Source organism: Nycticebus coucang, chromosome X (assembly GCF_027406575.1).
Source record: "Nycticebus coucang isolate mNycCou1 chromosome X, mNycCou1.pri, whole genome shotgun sequence".
In the NCBI taxonomy this organism is placed as follows: domain Eukaryota; kingdom Metazoa; phylum Chordata; class Mammalia; order Primates; family Lorisidae; genus Nycticebus; species Nycticebus coucang.
In genome coordinates, this window is record NC_069804.1 from 85,278,718 (window position 1) to 85,298,763 (window position 20,046).

General features: G+C 37.3%; 1 protein-coding gene and 1 non-coding gene across 2 annotated transcripts in view; both read right to left on the reverse strand.

Moving 5' to 3' along the window:
• The window catches only part of NEXMIF (neurite extension and migration factor), a 232,240-nt gene that overhangs the window by 109,873 nt on the left and 102,321 nt on the right, over positions 1-20,046 (reverse strand). The window lies entirely within an intron of this gene.
• Positions 16,554-16,660, reverse strand: LOC128578693 (U6 spliceosomal RNA). Its single transcript, XR_008377833.1, has one exon. It is a non-coding gene; the product is annotated as a U6 spliceosomal RNA (small nuclear RNA).

The window sequence follows — 20,046 nt, forward strand, 5'->3', positions numbered from 1 at the left end:
ATCCATTCATAGGTTGATGGGCACTTAGGTTGTTTCCACAGCTTGGCAAGTGTAAATTGAGCTGCAATAAACAATCTAGTGAAAATGTCCTTATGATAAATTTTTTTTTCTTCTGCAAAGATGCCTAGTAATGGGATCACAGGATCAAATGGGAGGTCTATTTTGAGTTCTTTGAGGAGTCTCCATACTTCCTTCCAAAGAGGCTGTGTAAAGCTAGAGTAATCAAGAAAGTGTGGTATTGGTACAAAAACAGACTAAACATTAATGGAATAGAATTGACAGTCTGTAAATAAATCCCTGCATCATGGTCTGTTGATTTCTGACAAGAATATCAAGACCATTCAATGGAGGAAAGAAGAGTTTTTTTAATAAATTGTGCTGGGGAAACCAAATTTCCATATACAAAAAATTAAGCTGGAATCCTTTCTCACACAATACATAAAAATTAACATGAAGTGTATCAGAGACCTAAATGGAAGAATTAAAACTATAAAACCCTCAGAAGAAAGCATAGAAGCAAATCTTCATGACCTTGGTTTGACCATGATTTCTTAGATATGATAACAAAAGCATAAGCACCAATAGAAAAGAACAGAAAAGTTGAACATCACAATTAAAAACTTGTGGTGCAAAGGAAATCACCAAAATGGAGAAACAACCCACAGAATGTGAAAAAATATTTGAAAATCATATATTTGATAAGGAATATGTATCCTTAATATATGTATAAAAAATACCTGCAACTTAAACTATAAAAATTCAAAAATCAAAATCATGGGCAAATGATTTGAATAGACATTTCTCCAAAGCATATAAAGTAATAGCCAGTAATCACATGAAATGATGTCTGACGTCATTAGTCATCAAGCGCTCCAGAAAACTGGCCATTTCTTAAAGAGTTAAAATTACCATGTGGCCCAGCAATCCCACTCAATTGAAAACATACACCCACAGAAATACCTGTACATGAATGTTCATGATAGCCAAAATGTGTTAAAAACCCAAATGTCCCTCCCTTATGAATGGATAAACAATGTGGTATAGCCATGCAGTGGGATATTACTCATCCATAAAAAGGAATACGTGCAAGCTATAACATAGGTAAACCTCAAAAACATTATGCCATATGACAAAAGCCAAACACAAAGGGCCACCTATGGTACAGTTCCATTTATTAGATATGTCCAGAATGGGAAATACATATAAAGACAGAAAGTAGATTGGTGGTTATCTAGGATCATGAGTGGTGGGAATTAACTGCAAATGAATAATGGGGTTCTTTAATTAAGGACAAAAATGGTCTAAAAATATTATAGATTGTGGTGATGATTGTACAATTCCATAAATACACTAAAGAACATTGACTTGTGTGGTTTAAATAGATGAATTATGTTTAGAGTGGGCTGTAAGAAGGCATAGCCCTTACAGCTTGGGGAACATTCAGAGAATGAACCCCCAACTGTTTTTCCTCCATTCCCAAAACAGCCATTTTCCTTTCTTTATGCTCCCTCTGCCATAAGTCATGTAGCCCTTTCTTTGTTTAGTTAACTATGCAGAGATCCTTGAGATCTCTCTCTTCTTTCTCCTTGTCATATGCTAACAAAGTTAAGTAGTAACCACTAAGTCACATAGTTCTTCCTTTGTTTTGTCAACTAAGCTGAGATCCTTGTGATCTTGCCCTTCTTATTTCTTCTCATATGTTAATGAAGTTGAACAGAAACTATTAACAAGATGGTTTGTCTTTGTTAAAGTCATTTACATTTTCCTATTATACTGTAAGATCAAAAATACATCTTTTGTTTATGCTATTTTCCCATTTTGTCTATGCTACTTCCCCCTGGACAACCCTGTAGAGATACTATAAAATAAAGCTGATTTTGTGGTTTAGGGCTGGCTATAGTCATCAGCTCAGTCAGCCCTCCCAATCTCATCCTTTGTTTCCATGTCTTGTGCTATATTTTCCTCATTCCCCACCAATTCCACTCTGGTTCGCTCCCCTTCACCACACTGGTTCATGACAGAATTATATGATATGCTAATTATATATCCATAAAGTTGCTAAAATGACTGGTCTGTACTCTTCAGAACAGTAAACATCTTAAAAGACAAAGACTGAGGATTTTTTCTGGATTAAAAGACACAAAGAGTTGGTGTCATTGAATGCTACAAATGATTTGGAATTTTCCTTTTCTGTAAAGAACATTATTGTAACAATTGACAAAATTCCTGTTTTTTATAGTAGTACTGTTGATACTGGAATTTCACTCTTCAGTAGGTCCTTGGTCTCGGGGATTCGAAGAATGAACCCATGGACCACAGATCAGTGGTAAGATAGGACTTTTATTTGAAGTTAGAAAAGAATACAGAAGAAGTAAAAAGCACCAGAGCTTCTGGAAGGGGGAAAGAAGTGAAGAACTCCCTCTCCAGAGTCTCCACGTGGGCTCTTTTATCTAGGGGTCTTAAGTCTACAGGATTACACATGGCTGGCAGTTGGTTCTTTACATTCTTTGTCTCTGAGAAGGGATTAGGGTGTGTGCTGGTACCCAAGGTTGAACCACCCAAAAAAACCATCATAGGCTGCTTTGTTCATGATCTTATCAGAGCCCAGAGGGTGTTTCACAAAGAAGGCAGTCTGCTTGTGCCTGGAAATGGGGATCTGAACCTCTGAGTTCACCTGGGCCTAGAGAATGGGGGACGCCCTGTCTAGCCCTGAGTGGTGGAATCCTGTATCACTGTGGTTATAAAAGATAATTGTCTTGTTTTTAGGAAATATATATCACAGTATTTGGGAGTATAAAGAGGCTCCATGTATGTTAATTGTTCTCAAATGGTTCAGAAAAAAAGAGGGAAGAGAAAGAGAGGCAGAGGGGAGGAGAGACAGGGAAAAATAAATACTGTATAAGATTATGAATAAGAAAATAGATGGGAGGAGGAGACAAGAATGATAAAGTAAGTGTAATAAAATATTAAAATGTGTAGAATTTGGGTAAGATCTATACAGGAATTCTTAGTACAATTTACACTTGTAAATTTTTGGTAAGTCTGAAATTATTTCAAAATGTAAAAATTAAAGTAAACCCCTACTTATATTAACTATACACATTAAGAGTTGTATTTTAAAGAATATTAGTTAAGTATTTAGAGAAATATTCACTTTTTTCTACCAAAATTGAATTCTTTCCCTTACAGTTGATCCTTATACCATTCAAATCCTAGGACAAGTTTCTATATTGAGTATGTAAGTGTTCTGTTCAAGAAGCAACAGCACTCTAAGGAACAACAAAATCTAAGAAATATATCTTTGGGACTTAATGGTAATACCTGCCATATGCCTGGAGCATCTAGATTGAAAGAGCTCAATAAAGCCTACCTGTTAGTATCTTGTTAATTTACAAACATCCCTAAGGATAAGGTGGGGAACCATGATTGCTATTGTAAGATGTTTAGATGAAAAATCCAAGGAACACAAAGAAGTTAAGCTATCTTAGCTAGTTCAGAAAACAGAGAACCCAACTCATTACCACCATTACCAGTTCAGAGTTCACTCACTAATCTACATTGCATCTTCAATATACACTTTGCACTATACAAATTTGTTTATAGTCTTTTCATTATTAATATTTACCATGACTACTCATCAGGTATCATTTCCTTTAGTCAAGTCATTATCCTCCCTGCCACCCAAACTCCTATAGCAATTTAAAATTACGCTATACAATACGTAGCATAACACTCAATCTTATAATGTATTAACCATCTTCCTAATCTGGAGGATAGGTCTAGGTCTTTCAGGACTGAATTGTGCTTCCTTCCTACATAGTAATGATACCGGGTTCCCCCACTCAGGGCTGGACAGGGACCCCAATTTGGTAGGCCCAGGTGAGCTCAGAAATCCGACTCTTATCTCTAGGCACAAACAGCCTGCCCTTTCCAGGCCACACCCTCTGGGCTATAGCAAGGTCATGAACAAAGCAGCCAGAAATGTTTTGAGTGGTTCCACCTTGAGTAGAGAGCACATATGACCTAATTCCTTCCCTGAGGCAAAATCTGAAAAGTCCTAATACTATATATGTCGGGTCCCTCCCTGGGTGCAGGGTCCGCTAACACCTGTGGAACTGGCTTGACTGACTGAAGAAATACAAAGTTAGGAGCGATGATAAAGAAAGAGACATGAGACACAGAATAGAATTTTCAAAGGTGGGAGCTCAGGGAACCACCACCCGTTTGTGAGTTCCAGTGACTAGTTCTGAGTCTCTGTTCCACTCAGTTTGTATTCAAATCTCTTTGCCCAGGTGGTTAGCTGAGAGAAGGAACAAAGACACCAGCAGTTTCTCTGAGTGAGCATATCAGCTCCTATTATTATACTTTAAGGATTTGAGCAGTTTTGAGGAATCTGAAACTTGAGCCTTGTGTGGGGGAAGCCTCCTGTCTGGAGTCACAGACACAGATTTCTAGGGAGGTGTTAAACTCCACTAATTCACTGTGGAGTAAAATGCCACTGGTGTTTATCTCCTCTGAGGAATTGGTGGAGGAGAGGCATTTTCCTCTCATCACCGCTACAGAGGATTTTCCACTGCAATAAGGGATGTAAGTCCTCCTGCCCATATCTCGGGGCTTGAGCTGTTCCCTTGGTCTCTGCCCCAGCCAAATGCAAATCTCCACAACGGTTATCTGCTTTGTCTGTTTAATGGGCAGGAAATGACCTAGAAGATGTATCTTTTCTAGGTCTTGCCAAAATCTCTTTTATAGCCATTATTTTCTTCAGAGTGTTCACAGACTCAGCAGGAGTATTTGTGTTAACTGTATCCCTAATAGACCAGAGTTTCTTTCTTTCTTTTTTTTTTTTTTTCTTTCAGTTTTTGGCCAGGGCTGGGTTTGAACCCACCACCTCTGGTATATGGGGCCAGTGCCCTACTCCTTTGAGCCACAGGCGCCACCCAGAGTTTCAGGAAAAGCCAGAAACTTGTTCAGATAAGAAATTTAGCAATGACTAGCTTAAAGGTAAATTAGCTGACTTTTCTTTGTTCTGACTCCTTCAGCTTACTTTATAATTTTCCCTTTTTCTGGGGGTGCCCTCCCCTGCCAAGAAAGGGGTCTTTAGTCCCCATCCTGCCTGCATAAATATACCCCTAGACAAAGGACTCACACAGTGGACTTCTGACTTGGATTTTCCCTTTGCCAGAAGCTCTGGTGCTTTTTATTCCTTCTATGTTCCTTTCTGTCCAATAAATCCTGTCTTACCACTGATCTGTGGTCCATGGGTTCATTCTTCAAATCCCCAAGACCAAGGACCTACTCAAAAAAGAAATTCTGGTAACAGTAGTACAATAAGATAAAGGATTAATTTGGAAAACTATACCAGTGGTGGTGACACAAGGTTCTCTCAATTTCAAATATAGCCTTGAAACAAAAACTAAAGCCACTATGGCCTATAGTGATATAATGAATGACCTTGTAGAATAAGCACTGAAATAATACAAAATGTTTACAGAAATCCATATGTTCTAGATCAGTCTAGAATTTTTGTTGGGTATCAGAATCACCTGAGGAACTTAATAGAGTTAGAAAAGCTTATGTTGTATCCTACTTCTACAAGCCTATGCCTCTGTGATCTTTATAAGCTCTCCAGGCAATTCTGGCACATATAAAAGTTTGAGAACGACTGATATGTATTGAGCTCTGTCTCTAACTCTTTTGTGTGACCTTCAGCAAGTTAGATCCCTCCCTGAGCCTCTGTGTCCATCTATGGCTTATTTCTTAAAAAGTTATTATTGTAAGTCAAAAATTTATGATTTTATATATTTATGGGGCACAAAATGATCTTATGATTTATGAATACAATGTGGAATAATTAAATAAAGCTAATTAATATACTCATCATCTCAAATACTTACCTTTTTATGGTAAGAATATTTCACATTTATTCTCTTAACAATTTTGAAATGTAAAATACATTATTATTGGCTATAATCACCACCCTGTGCAACAATCTCAAAAAGAAAAGTTATTCCTCATATCTGAGACTTTGTACCCTTTGGCCATTATCTCTCCATTTCCCACAACCCTTGGCCCCTGTAATCCTTATTTTACATTCTGATTCTATAAGTTTGATTGTTTTAGATTCCACATTTAACTTAGAACATGCAGTATTTGTCTTTTTGTGCCTGACTTATTTGAATAATGTCTTCCAGGTTCATACATTTTACTGCCTATGATAGAATTTCCTTCTTTTTCAAGGCCAAATAATATACCATTGTGTATATCTACCACACTTTCTTTATTCGTTCATTCCTTGGACACTTGGCTGATTTCTTAATTAAGCTATTGTGAACAGTGCTGCAATGAACATGAGAGTACAGGCATCTCTTTGACATCTTGACTGATTTAAAATCATTGAGTAAATTCCAAAAAGTATTATATGGTAATTCTATTTTTAGTTTTTCAAGAAACCTCCATACAATTTTCCATAATGACTACTAATTTACAATCCCACAGAGTTCTATTTTCTCCACATCTTCACCAATATTTATCTTTGATCTTTTTGAAAATAACCATTCTGACAGGTATGAGGTGATGTTTCTTTTTGGGTTTTCGTTTCCTAAATGATTAGCAATGTTGAGAATTTTTCCATATATCTGTTGTCTATTTGTATTCCTTTTGTGAAATGTCTATTCAGGTCTCTTGCCAATATTTTAATTGGGTTATTTGTTTCCTGGCTACTGAGTTGTTTGAGTTCCTTATAAACCATGGAGCCTCTGTACTTAAGGGACTGTAACAAACTGGTCAACATATGGAGGTGGTCAAAATAAGGAAGTAGGCCTACTATACTGATATGTACATGTTGTGCATGTCCAGTGTATGAAAATTGTCAACTTAAGGAGGTAGTCAATGTAGGGGGTTTGTCAACCATGGAGGTTCTACTGTATTTTGCTATTAACCTTCTATCATATGTATGGCTTATACATATTTTCTCACAATCTATAGGTTGTCTCTTCATGTTGTTAATTGTTTTCTTTGCTGTACAAAGCTTTTAACTTTGATATAATCACATTTGTCCATTTTTGCTTTTGTTGCCTATGCCTTTGGGGTCAAATTCAAAGAATCATTGCCCAGAGCTATGTAGTATAGTTTTCCCTCTATGTTTTCTTCTAGTAGTTTTTCAGTTTAAGTCTTTAATCAATTTTGACTTGACTTATATATCCATACATGTTCTAAAATAAAGAAGAGTGAACTAGATGCATTTCTAAGGGTTCCCTTCAGTTCTGAAGGAACTGATTCTAATATTAAATTTGTTATTGAGAGAATTAATTCCTAATAAAATATACTTAATAAATCCCTCTTAAAGTACAGTACAGTATAAAATTACTCAAAGACATAAACTCTAATCTCCAGGAATTTATTTGCCAAGAAGCCAAGTTACAGCTTTGCCACTATGCCATGTACTTACCATTTATCTATCTCTCTTTGTATAGATCATCTCTTTTAGAGAAATCCAAATTAATGTCCATGTCATCTGGTCCTTTTCACTGACAAGAACAGCTAAGGCCCAAGCAAACTAAATGGCCACAAGCCTACCAGCACTAAAGCCAGGGTAAATGCTAGTTTGCACATCTCATATGTAGTCCTTATGAAAGGCAAGATCTACTAATCCTCCACCAGCAGGATGCTTGATGAATCAACAAGGAAGGCAGGCTTGAAACATGTAACAGGATAATCTGGCTGCTGGTGGATGCAGTCTATCCTGATTTTCACCTCACTCCTACCCTCTTGCACCAATATGCAGGCTCAACTCTATTCCAATTCTGGGATCATTTCACCACCTAGGTAGGGTAAATAAGTATCCCTGGATCCAGAACTTAGAAGCATAAATCCAAACCAGCTATATTGTTCTTCTAATCTACTATGATGACCTAGTTCTATTAACTAGGTTCTTACCTTGTTCATTGCAACCCATCTCTATTATGTTCCAAATCCAGTGACTAAATCCCTGTCAAATATTCCAGTTTTTCCAGGACTGAGGTTATGTTTTGTTCTGCTAGTATGCCTAGGAACTGAGATGTCCTTTCACTGTATCTTCCTATGTGTGGCTTCCCACTGCTTGTTATGTGATCTCCCTTTTTACCTGAGTGTGTTTACTTCCCAAGTGAACTTTATGAATTTGCATTGATGAATGAATATGAATATGAATTGATGGTTCGGGTCACCCTAGTCTGGCTCAATCTACATGTGACTTAGCCTCATACTGTATAGTTGGTTGTTAAGCTGTCAGGGGGAGTAGGATGACAGACAACATCTTGCTGCTATGTGAACTAAAGCACCAATCAACTCCCCTTATTACCTGGAATAACTCTTTTGGTCTACCAGAAGGGGTGAAGAACAGTAATCCTGGTCAACAGCAATTCTAGTTATTAGGAGATTGCTAGACAAAGATAAGACCTAGTACTTCAAGAAATACAGATCTTGGCTCAGCGACCGCAGCTCAGTGAGTAGGGCACCAGCCACTTACACTGAGGATGGCGGGTTCAAGCCTGGCCTGGGCCTGCTAAACAACAATGACCACTGCAACCAAAAAATATCCGGGTGTTGTGGCAGGTGCCTGTAGTCCCAGCTACTTGGGAGGCTGAGGCAAGAGAATCGCTTAAGCTCAAGAGTCTAAGGTTGCTGGTTGCTGTGAGCTGTGATGCCATGGCACTCTACCAAGGGCAACATAGAGAGTCTCTGGACTTTAGTTAGATGTTGTGCCAGTTGTGTGTGTGGATGAGAAGAGATGGCACGATGATGGAACCGCAGTGGCTATGGGACAGTCAGAGAGAGATGAATGTCAGTGCATGCTGAGTCTGTTTTTTTTTTTTTGTATTTTTGAAGCTGATATAGTAAAATTGGATTTTAAGAATTGGCTATTTGAGGAGTTGGTAAAATGATGAACTTTCTGGGTATTTTTACTCTGGAGACAGCTCCCCAGTGGTGCCCTCATCAAAGCCACCAGGGACTCTGAGCCCTAGTTCTGCTCTTGCTTCTCAGTGCTGTTCCCACAGCTTTCTGAGTCATTCATGGGAGGAAGCTTGATTACTTTTCTGCTCACCTTGGGTTTGCATTTTACAGCTTGGCCCTTTCAGTCTCAATGTGGATACTTTGCTTTCAAGATTTACAGGCTGATAGATTGAACAGACACATTACAAACCTTTCCTAGGAGTTTAGCAACAGCTGTTATCTGGATCCTAGATCAGGGTCTTTGGCTTGCCTGCTTTAGTTGGGACAATCTATTTTTTCCACTCAGTATTGGTAAGAGGGGTGGCTCTGGGGAGGGTTCCTTTGCTTGTGAAGAAAATGTTTACAACACTTAATACTAGCTCAGATGTTTTAGGATCAATCATTCTTGGAGATGTCAAGTCCTGTGTGTAGGAAAAATGATGGGAATTTAAGAAGTTACAGAAGTTAAAGAGGCCACTCTGGCCTTAAGCCTGCCCATGAATTGTGTTCACTTGTGAGTTAGTCATAATGTATATAACAACTAAGTATAGAGGGTCTCAAGATGTAGCTTCTGGTGGTGCTGCTGCATTTGCATCCCCTGGATGTGCTTGTCAAATCTCTGTGGGTCATTCTTAAGCACAGTAAAGGTATTCCAGACTGTGGACAGGTGAGACGTGCAGTGGACTTCAATGTCTGCTTTAAGAGCATCAGGAAAATAAGAGAAGAGAGATTTTTGTGCGAGGTCACATTAGGTAAGAAGTTTTAGAGCCTGAGGATGAAAGGAAATAAGAAACGGTGATTGCAAGACTGAAAAGGAGGCAATAAAAAACAAACAAACAACAACAATAACAGCAAAACATAGAGACTCTGTAAAAAAAAAAAAAAAAAAGGAAGGGCGGCACCTGTGGCTCATAGGGGTAGGGCACTGGTCCCATATGCTGAAGGTGGCAGGTTCAAGCCCAGCCTCGGCCAAAAACCACAAAAAAAAAAAAAAAAAAGAAACACAGATCTTTCTGCTGGGAGATTTTCATGGAGATCAAGAATTTCACTCACTTGCAGCCTCAGAGACCAAACCATCAGCACAATCACCGTATAATATTCTAATCCCAGCTTTATTTCCAATGCATAAATAAAGGTCATTATAAGTGATTTGCTCTGGAGAATACTCTTGCAATCTGAAATTGTTTGCAGAGGAGCTGTCTATATGAATATCAGAGATCCAAGAAAACCAACAGCAGAATAAGAAAGTGTTCTGGTCATTTTGCCTATTGTATACAATCTATGGTTTAGAGAGAAATTCTATCATATGAAGCTAGGTCAATTCTTCCCAGTATTGCTCTTTGGGCCCATATATGTAGCATCTCACATAGCTCATCGATCTTTAGAAAAAGCCTTCTTACAAACATTTAATTCATTGTCAGTATTTACTATCTACCTGATCAATTAAACAGCAGTTATCCTTGACCAACTAAAATTACTAATGTAATTTTAAAGTTAATTTCCTCTGAGTTGTAGACAATCCTGTCTACTTATATTGTAATTTTTCTTGCATGACTTCTGAGGCCTGTTTTTATATCTTCCATATTCAAATCTGCAGATACATATAGATATACGCAACTTCTAATAACCAATTTTTGACCATGCTCAAAAGTACTAGAAGCACTCAGGTACTTAAGGATAGACTTTCTGATCAAGAATTATGATCACATTAATGTACACAGCTATGATTTAATAATAAAAAAAGAGCCACTAAAAATAGAATTATTATGAAACAGTCAGTTGTATATTGTAAAATGTTTAACAACAAGTTTGAGGGGTTGAAAAATCTTACTTGCTGGCTTTTCTTATTTCCATAGATTACATACTTTCACTGTGGTTAATTTCAAGCTATGAAGCACAAACCATGAACATGAAATTGGGAAGAAATGTGCACAATTTGTTTATGAAGAGCAAACACAAACCAGTTCCAATACACTGCTGGATATAGACCAGAAATAAATCATAACGGATCCCTCTCCACTCCTTTCTTGTTGCCTTTATGTGTGGACAGCCAGATGAAAACAGAGATATTTCATACAATTGGTGCATATAGTTTCTTGATTATGTAGTGGAAAAGCTAGTATATTCCATACATCTTAATAAGGAATTAAGGATATAGAAAGAAAACAAAGACAATGACAAACAGCAAGGGTTGGAGATAGGTTTAAGATATTTGTATCTTTTATCATGGACAAGAGTAGGTTGTGGTATAAAGAAGGTAGATGGGAGGGTTTTTGGACTTAAAATCATTCTTTAATTGGAAAGGTTTTTAACTTGTTTAGGATGAGACAAACGGAGGACAGGGAGGAGTGCAAATAGCTAATAATCTCTAATAAGGAAAGATAAGAAAATGGGACTTAAACTGAAGTGGAAGGTATATGGAGAGTTATGATCAGTGTGGTTGTAGAAATACACACCACACAAAGTTCCAAGTACTACAACAATTCCAATATTTCAATTCTAATGTTATGCTACATGTATCCAGTAGAAGTTAAAACATTCTTAGTGGTTACCATATAATTGACGAACCTACTCTGGACTTTAAAAAAATATTTTTTATTAAATCATAACTGTATACATGTATGAAGTACAATGTGTTGATTTGATAAACAATATGGAATGCTTAAATCAAACTGATTAATATATCCATTACTTCACTTACTTATTTTTTGTGGTAAGACATTTGCAGTTTACTCTTAGTTGTTTAGAAATATACCCGTGCATTGTGCACATCAATTGAGATCTTGTCAAATGCCCTCCCTCCTCCCACCAAACACCTTCAACATATTTACATTTGTTGAACCAACCTTGTAACCCTGGGATAAAACCAACTTGATTCTCCTCGCTCCTCCCTGCCTCCCTCTTGTTAGACTATATTTGTGTTTTATCATTCATAAGAGAATGTGTTTCTATATTGGGTTCATAATAATATTGAGTACATTGGATACTTTCTGTTCCATTGTTGTGATACTTTACTAAGAAGGATGTCTTTCAACTCTAATCAGGTAAACATAACTGATGTAAAGTCTCCATCTTCTTTTATGGCTGAATATATTCCATGGTATACATATACCACAGTTTGTTAATCCATTAATGAATTGATGGGCATTTGGGCTACTTATATGACTTGGAAATTAAGAATTCGGCTTCAATAAACATTCTGGTGCAAATATCTTTGTTGTAAAATGATTTTTGATCTTCTGGGTAGATACCTAGTAATGGAATTGCAGGATCAAATGGAAGGTCAACTTTTAGATCCTTGAGAATTCTCCATACTTCTTTCCAAAAAGGCTAGATTAGTTTGCACTCCCACCAGCAGTGTAGAAGTGTTCCCTTCTCCCTGTATCCACATCAACATATGCAGTTTTGGGACTTTGTGACGTGGGCTAATCTTACTGGAGTCAGGTGACATCTTAGAGTGGCTTTGATTTGTATTTCTCTGATGATTAATGACAATGACCTTTTTAATGTATTTGTTAGCCATTAACCTCTCGTTTTCAAAGAAGTTTCTGTTAAAGTCCCTTGCCCATAAATAAATGAAGTTGCTTGATCTTTGCTTATTAAATTCTCTGTAGATTCTAGTTATCAGAACTTGTTGGAATCATAACATGCAAAAATCTTCTCCCATTCAGAAGGCTGTCTGTTTACCTTTGTTGTAGTACCCTTAGCTGTACAGAAGCTTTGTAGCTTGATCAAATCCCAGTAATATATTTTTGGTGCTGCTTCAATTGCCAGGGGAGTCTTCCTAATAAAATATGTTCCCAGGCCAATATCTTCAAGTGTTTTCCCTGCACACTCTTCTAGTATTTTTATAGTTTCATGTCTTACATTTAAATTAATTTTTGTTAATTGTGAGAGGTGTGGGTCCAGTTTCAGTCCTCTACAGGTTGCTAGTCAGTTCTCCCAGCACCATTTGTTAAATAGGGATTCTTTTCCCCAATGCATGTTTTTGTTAGGCTTGTCAAAAATCAAATGACAATATGTAGCTGGGTTCATCTCTAGATTCTCTATTCTATTCCATATTATCTACATCTCTATTTGTATGCCAGCACCATGGTGTTTTGATCACTATATATTTGTTGTATAACCTGAGACCGGGTAGTATGAATGCCTCCACATTCGTTTTTATTTCTAAGTAGTGTATTGGCTATTCATTCCCCCTCCCCCGATTCTATGTAAAATGAAGTACTGTTTTTCATAGTCTTTAAAGTAAGACATTGGTGCTTTGATAGAGATTTCATTAAACCCGTAGGTTGCTTTGGGTAGTATGAATGTTTTAACAATATTGGTTCTTCCCAGCCATGAGCATGGTATGTTTTACCATTTTTTAACATCTGCTATTTCTTTTCTCAGGCTTTCATAATTCTCTTTATATAGATCTTTCACAACCTTTGTTAGATAAATTCCCAAGTATTTCATCTTCTTTGATGCTACTATGAAAGGAATAGTCCTTGACTATCTTTTTGGTTGACTATTGCTGGTATATATAAAGGCTACTGATGTGTAAGTATTAATTTTGTATCGTGAGACACTGCAGTATTCTTTGATCACTTCTGAGAGCTTTGTAATTTAGTCCCTGGGGTTTTCCAGATATAAAATCATGTCATCTGGTAAGGGTGAATTTCACCTCCCCTGACCCCATTTCAATATAATCGATCCCCTTCTCTTGCCTAATAGTGATGTCTAAAACTTCTAGTTCAACTATGTTGAATAGCAGTGGTGACAATGGGCATCCTTGTCTAGTTCCAGTTCCAGATCTGAATGGAAATGTTTTCAATTTTACTTCATTCAATATGATATTGGCTGTGGGTTTACTGTAGATGGCCTCTATCAGTTTAAGAAATGTCCCATCTAAGCCTATTTCTTAAGTGTTCTCATCATGAAAGGATGCTGGATATTATCAAAAGCATTTTCTCCATCAATTGATAGAATCATATGGTCTTTGTTTTTTTATTATATTTATGTGATGTATTATATTTATAGATTTACATATGTTGAACCAACCTTGTAACCCTGGGATAAAACCAAATTGATCATGGTGTATAATTTTTTTGATGTGTCATTGAATTCTGTTAGCTAGGATCTTATTAAATATGTTTGCATCTATATTCATTAATGATATTGGTATATAGTTTTCTTTCTTTATTGGGTCCTTTCCTGGTTTGGGGATTAGGGTGATATTTGCTTCATAGAAAGTGAGACTCTGTCTCTACAAAAAAAAAAAAAAATAGAATGTGTTGGAGAGGATTCCTTCCTTTTATATGTTTTGGAAAAGGTTATGTAATATAGGTACTGGTTCCTCTTTGAAGGTTTGGTAGAATTCTGATTCTGCTCCTGGACTTTTCCTTTGGGGATATTTCAGTGCTCGTTATAGGTCTATTCAAAATTTCTAATTCTTTCTGGTTGATTGTAATAAGGTGGCGTGCTTCCAGGTATTAGTCCACATAGCCTCCAGATTTTCATATTTCTGAGAATAGAGTTTTTTGTAGTAATTATTGAGGATTTTTTAATTTTTGTGATGTCTGTTGTTATTTCCCCTTTATCATTTCTGATTAAAGTTATTAGAGATTTTACTTTTTTGTTTCTAGTTAGTTTAGCCAAAGGTTCATTGATTTCATTAATCTTTTCAAAGAACCAACTTTTGGGGGCAGCACCTGTGACTCACTAGGTAGGGCGCTGGCCCCATATACCAAGGGTGGCAGGTTCGAACCCAGCCCTGGCCAAACTGCAACAAAAAATAACTGGGCATTGTGGCAGGTTCCTGTAGTCCCAGCTACTTGGGAGGCTGAGGCAAGAGAATCACCTAAGGCCAGGAGTTGAAGGTTGCTGTGAGGTCTAAAGCTACAGCAGTTTACCAAGGGTGACAAAGTGAGACTCTGTCTCTAAACAAACAAACAAACAAACAAACAAACAAAAAAACACAATTTCTGTTCTGTCTTCTGAATGACTCTTTTGTTTTCAATTTCATTTATTTCTGCTCTAATTTTGGTTATTTCTTTTCTTCTGCTGGGTTTGGGGTTGGATTGTTCTTCCTTTCCAGTTGCTTGAGATGGCTCATTAAGTTGTTGACTTGCTCTCTGTTTTCTTGATAAAAGCTTCTAATGCTATAAATTTCTCTCTTAGGACTGCCCTTACATTATCCTACAGGCTTTGATAGTTTGTGTCTTCATTATCATTTTGTTCCAAAAATCTGATAATTTCCTTCTTAATCTTGTCTTTGACCCCTCTATCATTCAGTCTAAGGTTATTTAGTTTCCATGACTTTGTTTCAGTATGAAGGTTTCTGTTGCTGTTGAGTTCAACTTTTATTCCACAATGGTCTCAGAAGATACAAGGAATAATTTATATTCTTTTAAATTTGTTGAGTTTAGACTTCTGTCATAAGATATGATCAGTTTTTGAGGATGATCCATGTGCTGATGAGAAGAATATGTATTCAGTTTTATTAGGATGAAATGTTCTGTGTGTCTGTTAAGTCCATTTGTTCTAGGGTCAAGTTTAAGTCCATTATTTCTTTGTTTAGTTTCTTCTTGGAGGATCTATCCTAAACTGCCAAAGGGGTGTTAAAATCTCCAACTATTATAGGGCAGGAAGTTATCATATTGTTCAGATCAATTAGGGTTTTTTTTATAAATCTAGGAGAATTCAGGTAAGGCATATAAATGTTAATTATTGAAATCTCTTCATGTTGAGTGTTTCCCTTGATAAATATGTAGTGTCCAACCTTGTCTTTCCTTATTTTTGTTGGTTTAAATACAACTGTATCAGCAAATAAGATTGCAACCCCTCCTTTTCTTTAATTTCCATTTACCTGTATTATAGATGACCGTGCCATCACCCTGAATCTTGCTTTATCCACTGAAGTAAGATGAGTCTCTTGTAGGTAACAGATACCTGGACTTAGTTTTTGTATCCAGTCAGCTAACCTGTTCCTCTTTGGAGGACAATTGAAGCCATTCACATTAATTGAAAGAATTGATAGGTATGGTAGTGTTTTGGCTGTCTTGTTTTTCACAGATTCAGTGCATATTTTTAACCCTTTCACCATTATGGAATCTAGGATTTGTTGTTGAAATTCTGAGTGAATTTACTTTGGAGCCAGGCCATTGTGTTGGTCATGGAAAATGGGTCTGAGTATTTTCTGGAGAGCTGGTCTAGTTATAGGAAATTTCCTCAACATATGGATACTAGAAAAGTGTTTGAATTCTCCATCACTAATAAAAATTAGTTTAGCTGGATACAGGATCCTGAGCTGAAAGCTGTTTTGTTGTAGAAGATTAAAGCTTGATGACCATCATCTTCTGGTATGAAAAGTTTCATCCGAAAGATCTGCAGTCAACCTAGTATTTTTTCCTTTATAGGTAATGCTTTTCTTATGCCTGGCTGCTTGCAGGATTTTTTCCTTCATATTAACTTTGGCAAAGTTAATGACAACATGTTTAGAAGATCCTTTATTTGGATTGAGACAAGCTGGGGTTCTGAAACTATGTACTATGGATTTCTGTATCTCTTGCCATGCTTGGGAAATTCTCCTTCATAATCTTAAAAATCAGGTGCACTTTACAATTTTGCATGGCATCCTTCCACAGGGGCCATGCTAATCTTCTCTGTATCATTCCAATTTTAGTATATGTGCTGCTGAAGTGAGCACCTACTCTAGACTTTTAATAAGAAAGAAAGTAGAGAGGAGAGCAAGATGGCGGCAGAGTACAGCTTCCTTGCATCTGGGCACCATGAGTCTGGGGAGATAAGATTCCAGGCATCTCTGGTTGGTGGGATCTGTCTATAATCATCACATTGAGGATACAAGGAGTCAGCAAGAGACTTCTGGACCCCAAGAGGAAGACAAAACCAGTGGAAAACTGGCAAGAAATCATGTGTATTCGATTGGTCTAATCCCGCCGACACCAGTAAGTGCAGTAGCAGCTAGACTACAACCGGAAAGGCCTTAATTGTGAACTGTTTTGGTGTTTTTGGACTAGGCACTCAGTTGAACTGTCTTAGGGAGAGCTTGAGCGGGAGTGTGGAGAACTTTGGGCGTTGTCTGGGACCCCAGACTGAGCCGTTGAGCCGGTTGGACATAGCTAATAGTGTTTGAATGAGGGCTGCAGAAAGCCACTGTGAGAGAATTGCCCCAACAAAGTCTGCCCTAGGGGTAACAGAGCAAGGATCAGCCAGGACCTAGTCCTAGTGACTGAGCAGCCTAAAGGCGTGGTCTGAGCCACCTTACAGCCAAAAACCTCAGGGGCAGAGTGAGACCGGTTTTGGCACACTGGGTAAGTGGATAGCCACTTCAGCAGTGATTCCAGCAACAAACACTTTCCTGGGAAAGCTACTGCTTAGCAAGTTTAGAAGCTTAAAGTGCCTTTTAAGAGGGCTGAAGAGAGACTTAGGGTGTCTACCCTGTGGGGTTTGAGAAATCAGCAGACGCCTCCAGTCGTATCAGCATTGTAATTAACATCTCATACCCCAGAAGACCACGTGTTGCCCAGACAATATTCAACAAGACATATATACTGCTTTGTTTTTGGTTGTTTTTTATTTTGTTTGTTTTTTGTCTATTTTGATGTTGCTATTGTTGTTTTGTTTTTTAATTTCAACCTGTTCCATACAGATTTTTTCTTTTCTTTCTCCAGTTTTCTAGTATAAATACAATTTACCATTCCTGCCTTTTCTAATAACTAGAACTTCATTTTTGCTAGGGTTTCTACCCATATTATTTGGTTTTTCACCCAATTTTATCCTATAAAGTTTTCTGTTTGCTTGTTTTGGTTTGATTTATAGCATTTTTGTCTTTCCTCTCTACTTGGTGGAGGTTGGGTACTGTGTCTGATCAGGTTAGCCAAGAGTTGCTGACCTCAAGGGAACCACCCAACCGGGCACCCCAGAGGTTGGGATTTTTTAAGGTTGGGTCAAAGTAACCTACTGTACACCTATATTGCTCGGTCTCCCTCATTCTGTACCTCTGTTCTTTTTGTCAATAGTCCTTTTACCCATCCCCTCTCCTTTCTCTATTTTATTTTTGTTCTTTCCTTCTTTCTTTCATCCCTTCTTGCTTTTTAACCTTCTCATCTTTCTGGTCCTACACCAAAAGGACTCATTGAAACCTTGGTGCACAGGCACAGGAAATTAAAGAGCAAGAGGAAGTGAAAAGAAAATCAGGGCAAGGAAACAGATAAAAGAAATAACTTATGAGGAAGAATCAGCAGAAAACTCCAGTCAACATGAAGAACCAGTCCAGAACAACTCCTCCAAGGGACCATGAGGTAGCTACTGCAGAGGATTCCACCAATAAATGAATGTTAGGAATGACAGAAAGGAAATTTAGAATACACATGATGAAAACAATGAAGGAAATGATGGAAACAACGAAGGAAACTGCTAATAAAGTGGAAAATAACCAAAGGAAATCCAAAAACAGAATCAAAGAAGAGATGAAAGATATGAAGAATATAGAAAGGATATAGCAGAGCTGAAGGAACTGAACCAGTCAATTAGGGAACTTAAAGATGAAATGGAAAGTATCAGCAACAGGTTAGACCATGCAGAAGAAAGAATTTCAGAGGTAGAAGACAAACTTCTTGAGATAACTCAGATAGTAAAAGAGGCAGAAAAGAAGAGAGAGAAAGCAGAACGTTCACTGTCAGAATTATGGGACTTTATGAAGCGTTAAAACATATGAGTTATAGGAATCCCAGAAGGGGAAGAAGAATGCCCCAGAGGAATGGAAACTATACTAGAGAATATTATAAAAGAAAATTTCCCAAATATCACCAAAGATTCTGACACACTGCTTTCAGAGGGATATCGGACCCCAGGTCGCCTCAACTCTAACCGAGCTTCTCCAAGACACATTGTGATGAACCTGTCCAAAGTCAAGACAAAAGAAAAGATTCTGCAAGCTGCCAGGAATAAGCGCCAGTTGACCTACAGGGGCAAATCCATCAGAGTGACCGCAGACTTCTCTAATGAAACTTTCCAAGCAAGAAGACAATGGTCATCTACCTTTAATCTATTGCAACAGAACAATTTCCAGCCCAGAATTCTTTACCCTGCTAAGTTAAGCTTTAAAATTGACGGAGAAATAAAATCATTTATAGATATAAAAACATTGAGGAAATTCACCACAACAAGACCAGCTCTACAGGAAATACTTCAACCTGTTCTACACACTGACCCTCACAATAGATCAGCAGCAAAGTAAAAACTCAGAAACTAAAGGACAGAACCTAACCTCCACACTGATGCAAAAGATAAAACTAAGCAATGGACTCTCACAAAATAAGATGAATAGAACACTACCACACTTATCAATTATCTCAATAAATGTTAATGGCTTGAATTCCCCACTGAAGAGACATAGATTAGCTGACTAGATAAAAAAACACAAGCCATCCATTTGCTGTCTGCAAAAAACACACCTGGCTTCAAAAGACAAATTAAAGCTCCAAGTCAAGGGTTGGAAGACAATTTTTCAGGCAAATGGAATTCAGAAGAAAAGAGGAATTGCGATCTTATTTTCAGATACATGTGGATTTAAAGCAACTAAAGTCAAAAAATACAAGGATGGTCACTTTATACTGGTCAAGGGTAAAATATAACAAGAAGACATTTCAATTCTAAATATTTATGCACCCAATTCAAATGCTCCCAGATTCTTGAAACAGACCTTACTCAGTCTGAGCAATATGATATCCGATAATACCATAATAACAGGGGACCTTAACACTCCTGTGACAGAGATGGACAGATCCTCTAAACATAAATTAAAGAAAGATATAAGAGATTTAAGTGAGACGCTATAACAACTTTGCTTGATAGATGCATACAGAACACTCTATCCCAAAGACAATACATGTTCTTCTCACCACCCCATGGAACATTCTCTGAAATTGATCATATCCTGGGACACAAAACAAATATCAACAGAATCAAAAGAATTGAAATTTTACCTTTTATTTTATCAAACCATAAGGCACTAAGGGTAGAATTCAACTCTAACAAAAGCATTCAACCCCACCCAAAGACATGGAAATT